The sequence below is a fragment of the Phyllobates terribilis genome, unplaced genomic scaffold (assembly GCF_046119375.1).
Source record: "Phyllobates terribilis strain yellow unplaced genomic scaffold, ASM4611937v1 Scaffold_110__1_contigs__length_5578470, whole genome shotgun sequence".
In the NCBI taxonomy this organism is placed as follows: domain Eukaryota; kingdom Metazoa; phylum Chordata; class Amphibia; order Anura; family Dendrobatidae; genus Phyllobates; species Phyllobates terribilis.
The window spans coordinates 641,786-659,876 of record NW_027362870.1 but is presented as its reverse complement, the minus strand read 5'-3'; the positions used below and the strand labels follow the sequence as shown (position 1 = coordinate 659,876).

The following is an 18,091-nucleotide window of genomic DNA, read 5'->3' as shown; positions in this document are numbered from 1 at the left end:
TAAGGCAAGAAATCCCACTTATTAAACCTGACAGGGCACACCTGTGAAGTGAAAACCATTTCCGGTGACTACCTCTTGAAGCTCATCAAGAGAATGCCAAGAGTGTGCAAAGCAGTCATCAAAGCAAAAGGTGGTTACTTTGAAGAACCTAGAATATAAGACATATTTTCAGTTGTTTCACACTTTTTTGTTAAGTATATAATTCCACATGTGTTGTGTGGCGCCCCTGAGGGTTCGACCGCCACAGGGATGCTGCACTTCTTTAATGGAGTGTAGTGTTCCTCCTCTGAGGTAAGAACAGTGTGATAGTCGTGACCCAATCTTTGCATCCAACACCACACTTCTCCACCAGAGGGGGCTAGTATGTTACAGGGAGACTGGGGAACCAAGAGTGAGGGGAACCAGTTAGTGGGTGTGGGTGGAGGACCTACAAGTTAGTTACACTTTAAATTTCATATTTAATAAAAAGCCATCTTTGGTTTTGGTCTTTGTGCTGTTAAATACTGTGTGTTACTGTGCTCTCCCACTCTGATAGTGGACCCTGTGTGGGCCTGCAGAGGTCGGAGACACGGCCCTCGTACCCTGGTCTTGGGACGAGAGGCAAGTTGCAGACGTGGAATGTCTCAACCCGGCCAATGACCATGACCAAGAAGGCCTGGAGCTTAAGAGTGTGACTCCACAGCAAATGGATCCCAGGCAGGATGCAGACGGAGCGGTGTACGCCACCTGTCCTCGCCAACCTGATATATTCAGAGGGAGTCCGGCTGCAAGAGGGGTACCTACCCCCGACACCCGACCTTGCTACTCCATGTCCTGGTCGGGGAAGCCCGGTAGGCCCTGAGGATCCCACCGGGTACCGGACGGAGCGGAGCTGCCACCCGAGCCCTTGTTCTGAGAGGAGCTCAGAGGGAGACCCGGCCTATTTGCACACACACTGACAGGAAAGGATTAGGCCCGTAGTTCAGGAACACTCTGGTGTAGTGTCCCGACTGAATGCTGGACTTACTCGGAGGTTGTCGGACCCCCGTCTCTGGTGACCGAAGGACTCCGCGGGGAGCAGGGAGTCACCTTCCTCATGCCATCTATGTGAGTAAAGCCTTGGAAGTTCACCCCTACGGCCTCCGGACTGTTCATTCTGCGCCACACCACGAGACGCGGAGCCCGCATTCCTTCACTACTACCCCCTCCATCCTGTCCCTCTGCCCTGAGGCCACGCTCCGCCTGTGGGGAGTAGTAATAACTTTGACCGCCATAACACCATGCCTCAGCGGACTGAAGCGGCGCTGGTGGCCCTTCACCAGGTACCACCGGTGGCGTAGTCGTTAATCAGCCACTCAACCCGGACAAGCATACACCATCTCTTTTTTTTACTGTGACGGCCCTGAGCACGGGTCGGGTCCGGGCCACGGCTACACCCCATCTCTCCATCACAGGACCTGACTCCGAGTCCCCCATCTCCCAGGGTAAAGAAAAGGGCTTTTTCGAGTAAGAGGCGTCACAGCTGATTCATAGTTTTGATGCCTTCAGTGTGAATGTACAATTTTCAAAGTAATGAAAATACAGAAAAATCTTTAAATGAGAAGGTGTTTCCAAACTTTTGGTCTGTACTGTATATATACACACATATACAGTATACATATATATACACACACATATACAATATATATATATACCCAAATATTTTGATTATGTGTATATATATATATATATATATATATATATATATATATATATATATATATTTCACTTTCTTACACTTTTTTTTACTTTTACACTTTGTCCCACTATGGGACTTTCATTTTTTGCAGGCTGATCGCTTGTACAGCATAGAGATGCAGCAGCAGCATCTCTATGCATGCAGCCTGTCAGCGCTGCACACGCACAAGTTATTTTGATTGTGCACTGCGCATGATCAAAGTAACTTTCTGGTGACCCGGATGTTGTCATGACGACATTGGGTCAACATAGCAACGATCGGGACCCCGTGCTCACAGTGCAGTTTTTGATTCAAGGTAAGAGAGTCGCGCTTACCTCCCCCCTGCTCCCGGAATGCTGCGATCGACTTAGTTCGCAACATTTCGAGGGAGCGGTGCGGCCCCACTCCTGGCACAAAGCATCGGGTGTTGGCTGTGAGAATCAGCTGACACCCGGCAGCGATCGCGCCAGCACAGCCTCTGTATGGGTGCGATCGCCAAGGCATAATAATACGCACCTGGTCCAATAGGCCCAGGTCGCAGGTACATATTATTACGCCTGACATCAGTAAGGAGTTAATATCAGATTTGTGGGGGTCCGGCACGTGGCACCTCCACTACTCAGTTGTTTGAAACTCCGGCAGAGGTCAGATGTAAACATTGTTGAGGAGCTGAACATCACAGCTCTGGTCACTGTGTAGTTGCTGCTACCTGGTGCTGCAGATCAGCTCCTATTACATGAATATTAGCTGACTTGCAGGACCCACAGTACAGTGAATGGAGCAGTGATGTTCAGATCTTCAAACTATTTACATCTGAGCGTTGCAAACAACTGATGGGTAGAGCCAGTGCCACGTGTGGGAGCCCACCTATCTGATATTGATAACCCATCCCCAGGATGGCATCTCAGTAGATACCATACCAGGATGGGGGACATTATGCCAGAATGGGTACATTATACCAGAATTAGGTCATTATGCCAGAATGTGAGACACTGTAACAGAATGGAGTGCATTGTACCAGGATGGGGGGCATTAAACCAGTATGATGGTCATTAAACCAGGATGGGGGGTCATTATACCAGGATGGGGGGTCATTATACCAGGATGGGGACATTATATCAGAATGAGGACATTATATCAGAATTGGGGACATTATACCAGAATTGGGGACATTATACCAGAATAAGGGACACTATACCAGAATGGGGTACACCATACCTGGATGGGTGACACTATATCAGAATGGGGACATTACATCACAATGATGATATTATACCAGTATGGGGGATATTATAGCAGCATGGGGGACATTATGCCAGAACTGGAGATACCATACCAGGATGTGGGGCATTATACCAGCTTTGGGGACATTATAGCAGAATTGGGAGCATTACACCAGCATGGGGGATATTATACCAGGTTAGAGACATTATACCAAAATGGGGACATTATATCAGAATGGGGACACTATACCAGGATGGGGACATTAAACCAGAATGAAGTAAATGATGCCAGAATGGGGACATTACCAGACAGGGGCACAGGTGGGGGAAAATGTCATAGCATAAGGCCCAGCATGTGGGAGATTATTACAAGAAGGAGCCAGGATGGGGGACATTACTACATAGGGAGAGAACACATATTTCTTTATAGGATCCAGAACGCTACAAGGGCCCATACATCTGACCAACATGCCGGTGGGGGCCTATCAGACTCTAGTTACTCCACTAGGTGGGACCAGATCATTTCCAGGACTCCTTGTTCTTTACATTGAAGATAATTCTTAATGACATTGGCTGTATGTTTGGGGTTGTTGTTCTGCTGAAGAAAACATTTGGATCCAATCGGACACCTCCCTGATGATATTGCAGGATGGATAAGTATCTGCCTCTATATCTCAGCATTGAGGGAACCAATAATTCTGACCCAATTTCCACCTCCATTTGCTGAAATGCAGCCCCAAACTTACTGGACCCTCCACCGTGCTTATGCATCACTATTACCCACAGACGCTCATTATTGTACTGCTCTCCAGCCCTTCAGTGAACAAAATCTCTTCTGTAATAACATTTTTCATATTTTGACTCAACCGTCCAGAGCACATCCTGCCAATTTTCTACACCCTGGTTCCTCTGTTTTAATGCATAGTTGAGTCACTTGGCCTTGTTTTGATGTGGAAGATATGGCTTTTTCACCACAATTTTGCTATGAAGACCACTTCTGGCCAGTCTTCTCTGAACAGTAGATGAGTGAAGCTGAGTCCCACTGGTTGCTGCCAGTTCTGAGCTGATGGCACTGCTGGACATCTTCTGCTTTTGAAGGAAAGTAACCATAATGTGTCATACATCTGCTGCACTAAGTTTCCTTGGCCGACCACTACATCTACTGACCTCGACGTTGCACATTTTCTTGTGCATCTTCACAAGTGCTTGAATGACACATCTTGAACCCTCAATCTGCTTTGAAATTTGTGCCTTAGAGACCTTGCTGATGTAGTATAACTTCCTTGTGTATTCTTGCTCAGTCTTGCCATGGTGTATGACCAGACACCTGACTGTATTATTACAAAATCCCTGACTTTGCGCAGGTGTACCTAGAAGAATTGACGCTGTTTTAAAGTGAAAAGTTGGTCACACTAAATATTGATTGGATCTAGATTTTTTGTTTGTTCATTCACTTGTATTTTGTTAATTGATTAAATAGATCATTAACATTTCTATTTTTGAAGCGTTCTTACTTTACAGCATTTTTTCTACACCTTTCTAAAGATTCTTTTTATGTGATTGTGTCTTTTATTTGCTCATTAATAATCTGATATAACTTTTGGTATTTTGTTTATAGTTGTTTATTTGCTGTTGGGGTAAATTGTAGGATATTGATTTCAGAGGGGTTTCCTGATCCTTTGATTGTAGGAATGAGTGGTATATATGTGCTAATAAATTAGGACAAAACGTAGGAAATTTAGGAAAAAACTGAACATCTCAGCAGTAATAACATGCTGATTGTGATGTCATGAAGATGACTTGAATTTCCACCAATCAGAGATCAGCATGTATCAGGTCACCCAGATAGAACAGTCCATGAAACACGAGTCTCGGCCACTGTGAGGTCATAATGCTGATTAGAATTTCCACCAGTCAGAAAACAGAACCGCCCAGAAGAACCACCCAGGAGGTATGAGTCATCGCCACTGTGAGGTCATAATGCTGACCAATCACAGAGCAGCCACACCCAGATTTTCCACCAATCAGAGAGCAGCCACACCCAGATCTTCCACCAATCAGAGATCAGCAGTGGGTATAAATAGCCACTGCCGCCTGCCCGGCTTAGCCTTGCACTGGTTGGGTCTCTCTTTTTTTTCCTCTCTCTTGGTCTCTCTCTCTCTCTCTTCTCTCTCTCTTCTCTCTCTCTTCTCTCTCTCTCTTCTCTCTCTCTCTCTCTCTTCTCTCTCTCTTCTCTCTCTCTCTTCTCTCTCTCTTCTCTCTCTCTTCTCTCTCTCTTCTCTCTCTCTCTCTCCTCTCTCTCTCTTCTCTCTCTCTTCTCTCTCTCTTCTCTCTTCTCTCTCTCTTCTCTCTCTCTCTCTTTCTCTCTCTCTCTCTCTCTCTCTCCGGCCCTCTTAAGGGCTACCCCAAATGTGTAAAAGATAGAAACCAATATTTGTGTTGTTTGTCCGTTTTATGAGCCTTTGATTAACCCCTTCCCACTCTTTGCCATATATATATATATTATATACATAGTATGTGCAGGTGGGCCTTAAAGGGAATTTCCAGGACAAACATATTGATGGCCTATCCCCTGGTTATCTCATTAATATCAGATTTGTGGGGGTCCGGCACGTGGCACCTCCACTAATCAGCTGTTTGCAGCTTCGGTCGAGGTCAGATGTAAACATTGTTGAGGAGCTGAACATCACAGCTCTGGTCACTGTGTAGTGGCCGCTCCCTGGTGCTGCAGATCAGCTCCTATTACATGAATATTAGCTGATCTGCAGGACCCGCAGTACAGTGAATGGAGCGGTGATGTTCAATCTTCACACTATTTACATCTGAGCGCTGCAATCATCTGATGGGTAGAGCCAGTGCCACGTGTCGGAGCCCACCGATCTGATATTGATAACCCATCCCCAGGATAAATCATTATTATTATACTACTGGAAACTCCATTAATGGATTGTCTGGGATTAATAACACGAGCCCCTTCTTTAAGAAAAAACAGTCCCTAACTGGTCACAGGATAAATGTGGGATTTCAGGTCACCCATTTACTGCAATGTAGCTGGCAATGCCACCCAGCGGATCTAAGCAAGTCCCGGGGCCTCAACAATATACAGCCAGTGCCCGAGTATAGGATGGAAGATTAAAAAAAATCTTCAAAAATGTATTTTGTATGAGGCATACATCAAAAATACAGGCAATGCTTTTCCTGACAACACTGAGTTTTATAATGTGGAAAAAAACGTTTAAAAAAACACTGTGTGAACATAACCCTAACTGCATTGTGACTGTGTATATACATATATAAGCTGCCACTCCCCCACCATGTGAGCATTCTCAGCGCGTACTGACCAATGCTGTCCACCAGGTGGCATCAGCAGGAAATTACAGCGATGAGACAAGCACTGCATGACAGCCCCGCCCCAATCTGCCCTATACCAGACACGCCCCCTACCAACGCCCCGCCTCCACTGCCATGACAACCGAATTATTTAATGGCAGAAAGAGAGACCTTATATGAGCAGAGAAGTAGCGGCCGGAGCGCGGGGTCCGCACAGGTGAGCGCCCCCATAACACAGTGTATGTACTGCACGTCAGCTCTATGGCAGACTGTCACCTGTGCTGGATCCAGTACGTGTTACACTTATATCTGTACAGAGACACAGAGGACGCAGCGGGGCCCTGTCGCCAGATATATATATGTGTGTGTGTGTGTGTATATACAGTATATATGTGTATGTATATGCTGTATTACTGTATATATGCGTGTGTGTATATACAGTATATATGTGTATGTATATGCTGTATTACTGTATATATGTGTGTGTGTGTGTATATACAGTATATATGTGTATGTATATGCTGTATTACTGTATATATGCGTGTGTGTGTGTGTATATACAGTATATATGTGTATGTATATGCTGTATTACTGTAAATATGTGTGTGTGTGTGGGGATATACAGTATATATATGTGTATGTATATGCTGTATTACTGTATATATGCGTGTGTGTGTGTGTATATACAGTATATATGTGTATGTATATGCTGTATTACTGTAAATATGTGTGTGTGTGTGTGTATATACAGTATATATGTGTATGTATATGCTGTATTACTGTATATATGCGTGTATATATGTACTAGCTATTGAACCCGTTCTACGCCCGGGTGGCGAGCATTTTTATTGGTATATGGTCTCCCATCCTGGTATTTGTGCTGCCCCCATCCTATTGTGGTATGCATGGTCCCTCCACCCCCCAATCCTGGTATGCATGGCACACCTCATTCCCCAATCATGGTATGTATGGTCCCCTCACCCCCCAACCCTGGTATGCATGGCACACCTCACCCCCCAATCATGGTATGTATGGTCCCCTCACCCCCCAATCCTAGTATGCATGGCACACCTCATTCCCCAATCCTGGTATGCATGGTCCCCTCGCCTCCCAATCCTGGTATACATGGCACCCCTCACCCCCAATCCTGGTATACATGGCACCCCTCATTCCCCAATCCTGGTATACATGGCACCCCTCATTCCCCAATCCTGGTATACATGGCACCCCTCACCCCCCAATCCTGGTATGCATGGCACCCCTCACCCCCAATCCTGGTATACATGGCACCCCTCATTCCCCAATCCTGGTATGCATGGCACCCCTCATTCCCCAATCCTGGTATGCATGGCACCCCTCATTCCCCAATCCTGGTATACATGGCACCCATCACCCCCCAATCCTGGTATGCATGGTCCCCTCACCCCCCAATCCTGGTATGCATGGTCCCCTCACCCCCCAATCCTGGTATGCATGGTCCCCTCACCCCCCAATCCTGGTATGCATGGTCCCCTCACCCCCCAATCCTGGTATACATGGCACCCCTCATTCTCCAATCCTGGTATGCATGGCACCCCTCACCCCCAATCCTGGTATACATGGCACCCCTCATCCCCCAATCCTGGTATACATGGTCCCCTCACCCCTCAATTCTGGTATACATGGCATCCCTCATTCCCCAATCCTGGTATACATGGCACCCCTCACACCCCTCACCCCCTAATTCTGGTATGCATGGTCCCCTCACCCCCGAATCCTGGTATGTATGGTCCCCTCACCCCCCAATTCTGGTATACATGGCATCCCTCATTCCCCAATCCTGGTATGCATGGTCACCTCACCTCCCAATCCTGGTATACATGGCACCCCTCACCCCCCAATCCTGGTATGCATGGCACCCCTCACCCCCAATCCTGGTATACTTGGCACCCCTCATTCCCCAATCCTGGTATGCATGGCACCCCTCACCCCCAATCCTGGTATGCATGGCACCCCTCATTCCCCAATCCTGGTATGCATGGCACCCCTCATTCCCCAATCCTGGTATGCATGGCACCCCTCATCCCCAATCCTGGTATGCATGGTCCCCCCCCAATTCTGGTATACATGGCACCCCTCAGCCCCAATCCTGGTATGCATGGTCCCCTCACCCCCCAATTCTGGTATACATGGTACCCCTCACCCCCAATCCTGGTATGCATGGTACCCCCTCATCCCTATTCTGGTATCTATGGTACCCCCTCACATCCCCAATCCTGGTATGCATGGTACCCCTCATCCCTATCCTGATATGCATGGCACCCCTCACCCCCAATCCTGTTATGCATGGCACCCCTCACCCCCAATCCTGTTATGCATGGTCCCCTCACCCCCAATCCTGTTATGCATGGTCCCCTTACCCCCCAATACTGGTAGGCATGGCACCCCTCACCCCCCAATCCTGGTATGGATAGTCCCCTCACCCGCCAATCCTGGTATGTATGGTCCTCTCACCCCCCAATCCTGGTATGTATGGCACCCCTCACCCCCCAATCCTGGTATGTATGGCACCCCTCATCCCTATCATGCTACACACACATACAAGAAAATAAACACTTATACTCACCTTTCTTCCCTGTGCTCCAGCGCTGTTTCCCGTTCTGCTGGAGGCCGGGGGAGGAGTGCGGCGCCGAAGTACGCGTGTGCTCATACCACGCTGTCCGGCTCCATTTTGCTGAAGACACATTGCAAATGTGTCTTCAGTAAAATGGCGCCGGATAGCGCTATGCGCATGTGCCGATTTCAATGCCTCCCTCTTCCCCCGGACTCCGGACCGAACAGAAGCGCCGCGGTAGCGCTCATCCCGGTCAGGTAAGTATGTAAGTATGGCGCCAGAGATCGCGGTATGTGTTCAGTGTATACGCATACCGTGATCTCCTGCACCATACACTCCTCTTACCTGTAACGGCTCCATGCGTTCTTCAGTCTGGAGCCAGACTGTGCAGGCGTGTCGCACTAGCGCAGACTATAAAGGCTTCAGACAGAGGGACGCTTGTAGCGTTATATTATAGATACTCTATATGTATGTATATATATATATGTATACTGTATATGTGTATATGCATACTGTATGTATATATATATGTATACTGTATATGGGTGTGTATATATGTATACTGTATATGGGTGTGTATATGTATACTGTATATGGGTGTGTATATATGTATACTGTATATGGGTGTGTACATGTATACTGTATATGGGTGTGTATATATGTATACTGTATGTGTGTGTATATATATGTATACTGTATATGTGTGTGTATATCTATACTGTGTATATATGTATACTGTATATGGGTGTGTATATATGTATACTGTATATAGGTGTATATATATGTATACTGTAGATGTGTGTATATGTATACTGTATATGGGTGTATATATGTATGCTGTATGTGTGTGTATATATATATGTACAGTGCTGGCCAAAAGTATTGGCACCCCTGCAATTCTATCAGATAATACTCAGTTTCTTCCTGAAAATGATTGCAATCACAAATTCTTTGGTATTATTATCTTCATTTAATTTGCTTGCAAGGAAAAACACAAAAGAGAATGAAGCAAAAATAAAATCATTGATCATTTCACACAAAACTCCAAAAATGGGCCGGACAAAAGTATTGGCACCCTCAGCCTAATACTTGGTTGCACAACCTTTAGCCAAAATAACTGCGAATAACCGCTTCCGGTAACCATCAATGAGTTTCTTACAATGCTCTGCTGGAATTGTAGACCATTCTTCTTTGGCAAACTTGTAGTGAGCTGGCCGTCTCTGGCTGTTCTGTGATAATTGATATAGAGCCTGTTACAGAAGTGATTACACAGGATGATGTTGCCACCTTGTGGCCAGAGGTTGCACCTGCGCAGGGTGTGATGACAGAGAAAAAGACTGAGCCTCCTGTGTCCCGCCCTAGAGAGTCACGTGACCAAAGTGGGAAGCAGGAAAAAGCGCGCGCAGAGTCTGCTGTGGTCTGTGAAAAGAGCCAGGACGGTGTGCAGGCCCTCGTGTGTGGCGCAGGAGAGACTCTCAACGTGATTTCTTCTATCTGACACCATATCCTCGGAGCCTTCCCCAGCTCCTGCACTGCTGAAGGATTCAGCTGTTACACTCCCTGCTACTGGAGTGTGGACTACATAAGGGGACCCACCAGAGCTTCTATCCGGATCAGAGAGACTGTAAGCGGGACCTCTGGCGAGAGGCCGAAGTATCCCTTCCTTTGTTTCTGCGAATTCTGCTGTTCCTGTTTTTTTTCCGGCTGGGACGCCTTCCTGCAAAGACAGACAGGCCTGCGACGGGGGACACATCCTTCTGGAGTAAAGGACTGGTAACGTGTGAGTAGGGACAGTGAGGGTCAGCTTATCAGTACACGTTATTACTGTGCATATTTACGGTTGTCATTTATTGTTTTTTTTTCTTTGCTGTGTTAAAAATGTATGCGAGTAAAGATACGGTTGTCAAGATAGAGTCTGTGTGTGGGGATCTTGCTGGGCCAGATCATAGATACCAATGCGCGGCCTTGCCCGCGGTCACTTCAAACTGCTCCAGGTCCCTGATATTTGAAGGGAGCCTTCTCCAAACTGCCATTTTGCGATCTCTCCACAGGTGTTCTATGGGATTCAGGTCTGGACTCATTGCTGGCCACCTTAGAAGTCTCCAGTGCTTTCTCTAAAACCATTTTATAGTGCTTTTGGAAGTGTGTTTTGGGTCATTGTCCTGCTGGAAGACCCATGACCTCTGAGGGAAACCCAGCTTTCTCACACTGGGCCCTACATTATGCTGCAAAATTTGTTGGTAGTCTTCAGACTTCATAATGCCATGCACACGGTCAAGCAGTCCAGTGCCAGAGGCAGCAAAGCAACCCCAAAACATCAGGGAACCTCCGCCATGTTTGACTGTAGGGACCGTGTTCTTTTCTTTGAATGCCTCTTTTTTTTTCCTGTACACTCTATGTTGATGCTTTTTCCCAAAAAGCCCGACTTTTGTCTCATCTGACCAGAGAACATTCTTCCAAAACGTTTTAGGCTTTCTCAGGTAAGTTTTGGCAAACTCCAGCCTGGCTTTTTTATGTCTCGGGGTAAGAAGTGGGGTCTTCCTGGGTATCCTACCATACAGTCCCTTTTCATTCAGACGCCAACGGATAGTATGGGTTGACACTGCTGTACCCTCGGACTGCAGGGCAGCTTGAACTTGTTTGGATGTTAGTCGAGGTTCTTTATCCACCATCCGCACAATCTTGCGTTGAAATCTCTCGTCAATTTTTCTTTTCCGTCCACATGTAGGGAGGTTAGCCACAGTGCCATGGGCTTTAAACTTCTTGATGACACTGCGCACGGAAGACACAGGAACATTCAGGTCTTTGGAGATGGACTTGTAGCCTTGAGATTGCTCATGCTTCCTCACAATTTGGTTTCTCAAGTCCTCAGACAGTTCTTTGGTCTTCTTTCTTTTCTCCATGCTCAATGTGGTACACACAAGGACACAGGACAGAGGCTGAGTCAACTTTAATCCATGTTAACTGGCTGCAAGTGTGATTTAGTTATTGCCAACACCTGTTAGGTGCCACAGGTAAGTTACATGTGCTGTTAATTACACGAATTAGAGAAGCATCACATGATTTTTCAAAGGGTGCCAATACTTTTGTCCACCCCCTTTTTTAGGTTTGGTGTGGAATTATATCCAATCTGGCTTTAGGACAATTCTTTTTGTGTTTTTTTCATTGAAGACAAATTAAATGAAGAGAATAATACCAAAGAATTTATGATTGCAATCATTTTCAGGAAGAAATTGAGCATTATCTGACAGAATTGCAGGGGTGCCAATACTTTTGGCCAGCACTGTATACTGTATATGGGCGTGTGTATATATATGTATACTGGTATGTGTGTGTGTGTGTATATGTGTGTATATATGTGTATATATGTATACTGTATATGTGTGTATATATGTATACTGTATATGGGTGTGTATATATATATATATATATATATATATACTGTATATGGGTGTGTATATATATATATACTGTATACTGGGTGTGTATATATGTATACTGTATAAGTGTGTATATATATATATATATACTGTATGTGTGTATATATATGTATACTGGTATATGTGTGTATGTATACTGTATATGGGTGTATATATGTATACTGTATATGTGTGTATATATATGTATACTGTATATGGGTGTGTGTATATGTATACTGTATATGTGTGTATATGTATACTGTATATGTGTGTATATATATGTATACTGTATATGGGTGTGTATATATGTATACTGTATATGTGTGTATATGTATACTGTATATGGGTGGATATATACAGTGCAGACCAAAAGTTTGGACACACTTTCTCATTTAAAGATTTTTCTGTATTTTCATGACTATGAAAATTGTACATTCACACTGAAGGCATCAAAACTATGAATTAACACATGTGGAATTATATACTTAACAAAAAAGTGTGAAACAACTGAAAATATGTCTTATATTCTAGGTTCTTCAGAGTAGCCCCCTTTTGCTTTGATGACGGCTTTGCACACTCTTGGCGTTCTCTTGATGAGCTTCTAGAGGTAGTCACCGGAAATGGTCTTCACCTCACAGGTGTTTCCTGTCAGGTTTAATATGATAAAGTGCTTTATTCTTTGTCGGGTCCAGGGGTCCTGTAGAATGTGAATCCCTGAGGAACAGCGTATCCTTGGCTTGTGCCAAGACAGAAGAAAAGTTGCTGAACACTTGGTACCCCAAAGTGATCAATCTATTTGCCAATCAAGATGCCCTGCAGTTGATTAATGCGGACAAATTGGATTCCTTTTATAACTGCGTCTCGACTAGCGGGGTGCCTCAAGGGTCTGTCTTGGGCCCTATATTATTTAATATATTTATTAATGATCTAGTGGAAGGGTTGCATAGTAAAATAGCAATATTTGCAGATGATACTAAACTTTGTAACGTAGTTAATACAGATGAGGATAGGGCACAGCTACAGGAGGATTTAGATAAATTGGGGAGTTGGGCCAAAAAATGGCAAATGGGGTTCAATGCCGATAAATGTAAGGTCATGCACATGGGAAAGAAAAACAGCAGTCACCCATACATATTAAATGGGAAACCGTTGGGGAAATCTGACATGGAGAAGGACCTGGGCGTCTTGGTTAACAGCAAATTAAATTGGAGTGCCCAGTGTCAGGCAGCAGCTGCGAAGGCAAATAGAGTCATGGCATGCATCAGAAGAGAAATAGGGGCATATGATGAGAACATTGTTCTTCCTCTGTATAAAGCGCTGGTAAGGCCGCACTTAGAATATTGTGCACAGTTCTGGGCTCCGGTACTCAGGAAAGAAATATTGGAGCTAGAGAGGGTACAAAGGAGGGCGACTAAGGTAATAAAGGGAATGGAGGGACTAGAATACCCAGAGAGGTTGTCCAAATTAGGCCTATTTACGTTGGAAAAGAGAAGGCTTAGGGGAGACCTCATAAACATGTATAAATACATCAGGGGGCTGTACAGAGATCTCTCCCATGACCTGTTTATACCAAGGATGGTGACAAAGACGAGGGGGCACACTATGCGTCTGGAGGAAAGGAGGTTCCTGCACCAGCATAGAAGGGGATTCTTTACGGTCAGAGCTGTGAGACTCTGGAATTCTCTGGGAGAGGAAGTGGTGATGTCCAACTCACTTAATGAGTTCAAGAGAGGACTGGACGCCTTTCTTGAGAACAATAAAATTACATCTTATGCTTAGTGATAGTTAATTAATCCAGGGATTTAATCTGACTGCCAGATTGGAGTCGGGAAGTGAATTTTTCCTCAATGATGTAAATTGGCCTATACCGCATGGTTTTTTTTTGCCTTCCCCTGGATCAACGCTGCGGAATAGCTGCAGTGCACAAGAAATAGGCTGAACTGGATGGACGCTTGTCTTTTTTCGGCCTTATAAACTATGTAACTATGTAACTATGTGACACTTATGTCCAAGCAGGTAAAGGCGGCTGCAAGATCCGTGATATATAAGGATTCATGTTCATTATTGTATCTCTGGATCAGACATAGACTCAGAGTGATACAACTAAATAGACCCTATAGGGGTAAAGTTGGCATATCCGGGGGGAAATATATCCCAGATTTGCCAAACTGAGCCAACTCATGAAACACATGGGTACATAGGAGAAGAAAGAGTTAATTGGCGTAAAAAATATAAATTTTTATTCCATCAAGTTAAAAAACGTACATAGTAAAAAGAGAAATGACATAATACGGATAGTATAAAGACACTAATTAGATTACCAATGTAGCAAGATATGTTACAAAGTATACATATATGGTCACGCATATGGTCACAGTGGGACATGAGCAATATAGATAATATAGCATAAGGTTAGTATATCAAGACAATCCAATGAGTGTAATAATATATCAAAAAGTAATCCATAAGTATTCCATAGTCATTGGATTTACACTTGCCATATGCATCAGGTATCCATCTAAATAATGCTCCTGCCCACAAATAATCAGATACATGTCACATAAAACATTTTTTAAGGTAGTCTCTTACCACAAAGAGTGCCAAAAAGGAGGGTAAAGTGCATAAAGGAACGCACAGTGGCAGAGTGGTATTCCCATCTCATATATTTATGGCACTTCCACAGTCTGAGGACGCACATTCGGCTGAAGTATATTGCTGCGCAGGGACATGCCGGGTCCCTGAGCTGCAATGCATGCCGCCAGCCAATCAAAGGCCAGTAGCTGATGTCGGCGTGCCAGTCACGAGCGACGCATGGAAGTGACGTCATGCGCTGCCCTTGCCCGCACACTGAAATCAGCTACAGAAGAAGACGCCGCATGTCGTGGGAGCGCAGGAAGGTAAGAAGAATCATTTATTTTTGTTTATTTAATGTATTAGAAAAGAACGACAGAACATTATACCAGGAAAGGGCCAAGGATGGGGAGCATTAGACAAGGAAGGGGCTCAGGGTGGGGAGAATTAGACAAGGAAGGGGCCCAGGATGGGGAGCATTATATAAAGAAGGGGCCCAGGATGGGGAACATTATACAAGGAAAGGGCCCAGGATAGGGAGCATTATACCAGAATGGGGGTCATTATACCATGACATGGGCCAGGATGAAGGACATTACACCAGGAAGGGCACAAGGATGGAGGTCATTATACCAGAATGGGGCCTAGGATGGGGGACAGGATACCAGGATGGAGGACATTGTTATAGGATGGGGGACATTGTACCAGGATTGGGGACATTGTTACAGGAAGGGGCCAGGATGGGGGACATTATTACAGTAAGAGGCCCAGGACCAAGGACATTATACCAGGAAGGAGCCCAGGATTGGGACGTTATTGCTGAAAGGGGCTCAGGATGGGGGGTATTATACACAGAAGGTGGATATTATAACAGGAAGAGGCCCAGGATCGGGGATATTATAACAGGAAGGGGCGCAGGATGGGGAACATTATACCAGGAAGGGGCCTAGAATGAGAGACATTATTATAGGATGGGGCTACAATGGGAAACATCCAAGGCAGGGACGAACACGCGCATCATTATCGGATCTAGAATGCTACAAGGGCCCATACATCTGACCAACATGCTGGTGGGGGCCCAGGTCCAAATTTTGCACATCTGCAGGAACATGGCATATGGCTTAACAGTATGTCATATGTTGGGAAGGGGTTAAGCTACAGCACATTACATAGCCTCTTGCAGCTATATCAATGGAAAAATTAAAAAATGTATGGCTTTTTGAAGAAGGGAAGGAAAAAATGCAAAACAAAAAATTATCCGGTCCTGAAGGGATTAAGGAGTTCCCACCCACAGTAAATGTTGTCACTCAGCTTAAAATCTTCACTTGCTTATTAGCAGAAGCTAAGGTTTCATTAGGATCTCCGAGGCTAAAGTTACATGCGGCTCCAGCTTACATGTAAAGGGGATGGTATCAAGGAGTCTCACCAAACTTTCCCTACAAATGTCCAACAATTCAGAATTCATATCCATTGATAATTTATCTTCTAAAATGATAGCATTTTTTTTCTATCCTTTTCATTTTATGTGTAATTAACTTTTTGCTCTCCTCCTTTAAGCAATGGGAGGAACGACTGATAAGGATCCAGGAAACCATTGATGAATGGCTGAAGGTGCCGACCCAGTGGCTTTAATCTTCTCTTCTGAGGACATCATGCAGCAAACGCCTGAAGAAGGACGCTTATTCCAGACTGTGGACAGAAACTGGAGAGAGATCATGAAACATTGCGTTAAAGACCCGAAGGTAAATGGATGCTTCATGGTGGACTGATACAAGAAAGCACGGTCATCTTGCATCCAGGATTGATGTTTTCCAAGAGTCCGTGTCCTGATGCTTCCATCACAAGGATCCCGGGTTATGGGGCTCCGCACTGCCTGGACTCCAGCCTCCCGCATCTTCTATTTTCTATCCAAATAGGTTCTAATTTTTCTTTTAATATAAACTATTGGCACAATAGTCAATGAATGTGACCTTTTTTCAGTCTCTATAACTATATAATGGAATCTTACTTATGGGCTATCTACTTTGTTTTAGGTTTTAAGCGCCACTTCTCTGACCGGACTTCTGGAGAAACTTCAGGACAGCAATGTGCTTCTGGATAAAATCATGAAAGGGCTGAATGCCTATCTGGAGAAGAAGAGGCTTTTTTCCCACGGTATAGTCCTTTCACTTGTTGCAATGATTGTATATATTCCTTAAATATTTTTTTTTCTTATTTAAACGCATTGAAATCATTTTTGTAATTGGATTTCATTAATAATTTTGCACTGTTTGCCTTCTATTGGCTCTGTGTTGCGCTGGCTATTGGACTTATTTTTAATCTGTCTTTTTTCAGCTCCTCTTAGCCGATTTATGACCACAGATCACATCAAAGCTGAATGTGCAGGAAACAAAAAGCCTAACGGTGCAACATTTTTAATGAAACTGAATTGTCGCAAATACTCGCAATTAAATGGGTATTCCCATCTCCAAGATCCTATCCCAATATGTAGTAGGCGTAGTAATAATAATAATATTAGCAAATACCTCCAATTAGAAGTGTAGTATAGTTCTTCTGATTCACTATGTCGCTTTCCCCATGTGCAAGGCATTGCAGTAGCTTCGGTATCCATGGTTACGACCACTCATATAGTGACAGTTATTTGCTAGTGGTCGTAACCTAAGCTACTGCAATGCCCTGCACATGGGGTAAGCGACAAAACAAATCAGAAGAACTATACTAAACTTCTAATTGGAGGTATTTGCTAATATTATTATTATTACGCATACTACATATTGGGGTAGAATCCTGGAGATGGGAATACACATTTCAGTTAAATAAAAAAAAGTTCCCAAAGCTGGATAGCCCCTTTAAGCTAACCATACGCATGACATATGAGATACCCGTGGTCTGAATGGTTATTTGGCTATTTCTCCTGACTCCCACCTATTCTGCTGAACAGTCATGTGGTTTTAATGGGGAGAGAGGAGAAAGTCGGTACTGGACACCTCCGGCAGCGGGTTATCTCCCCTGAGAACCAAAAGACCGGGTATTGAAATCCCATCTGCCCGATCCTTCTGGCCCTGACATCCTCTATCGGGGGAGAGTCAGGAGACCCCCATACACATCAGTGGGTAGGCCGGTCCTGCTGCAATCGTCAGGTTTAAACTATTTTAATCCAATGTGTATGGGGACTGAATCTTTACTTTAAAGCTTTGCTTTTCTATTTTCTCACATAGACACTAATACAAATGGCGCCTGACCCAATACTTTAATGACA

At 44.6% G+C, this 18,091-nt stretch overlaps 1 long non-coding RNA gene across 1 annotated transcript in view; it reads right to left on the bottom strand.

The window, feature by feature from the left end:
• The window catches only part of LOC141201382 (uncharacterized), a 1,200,242-nt gene that overhangs the window by 1,092,541 nt on the left and 89,610 nt on the right, over positions 1-18,091 (bottom strand). The window lies entirely within an intron of this gene.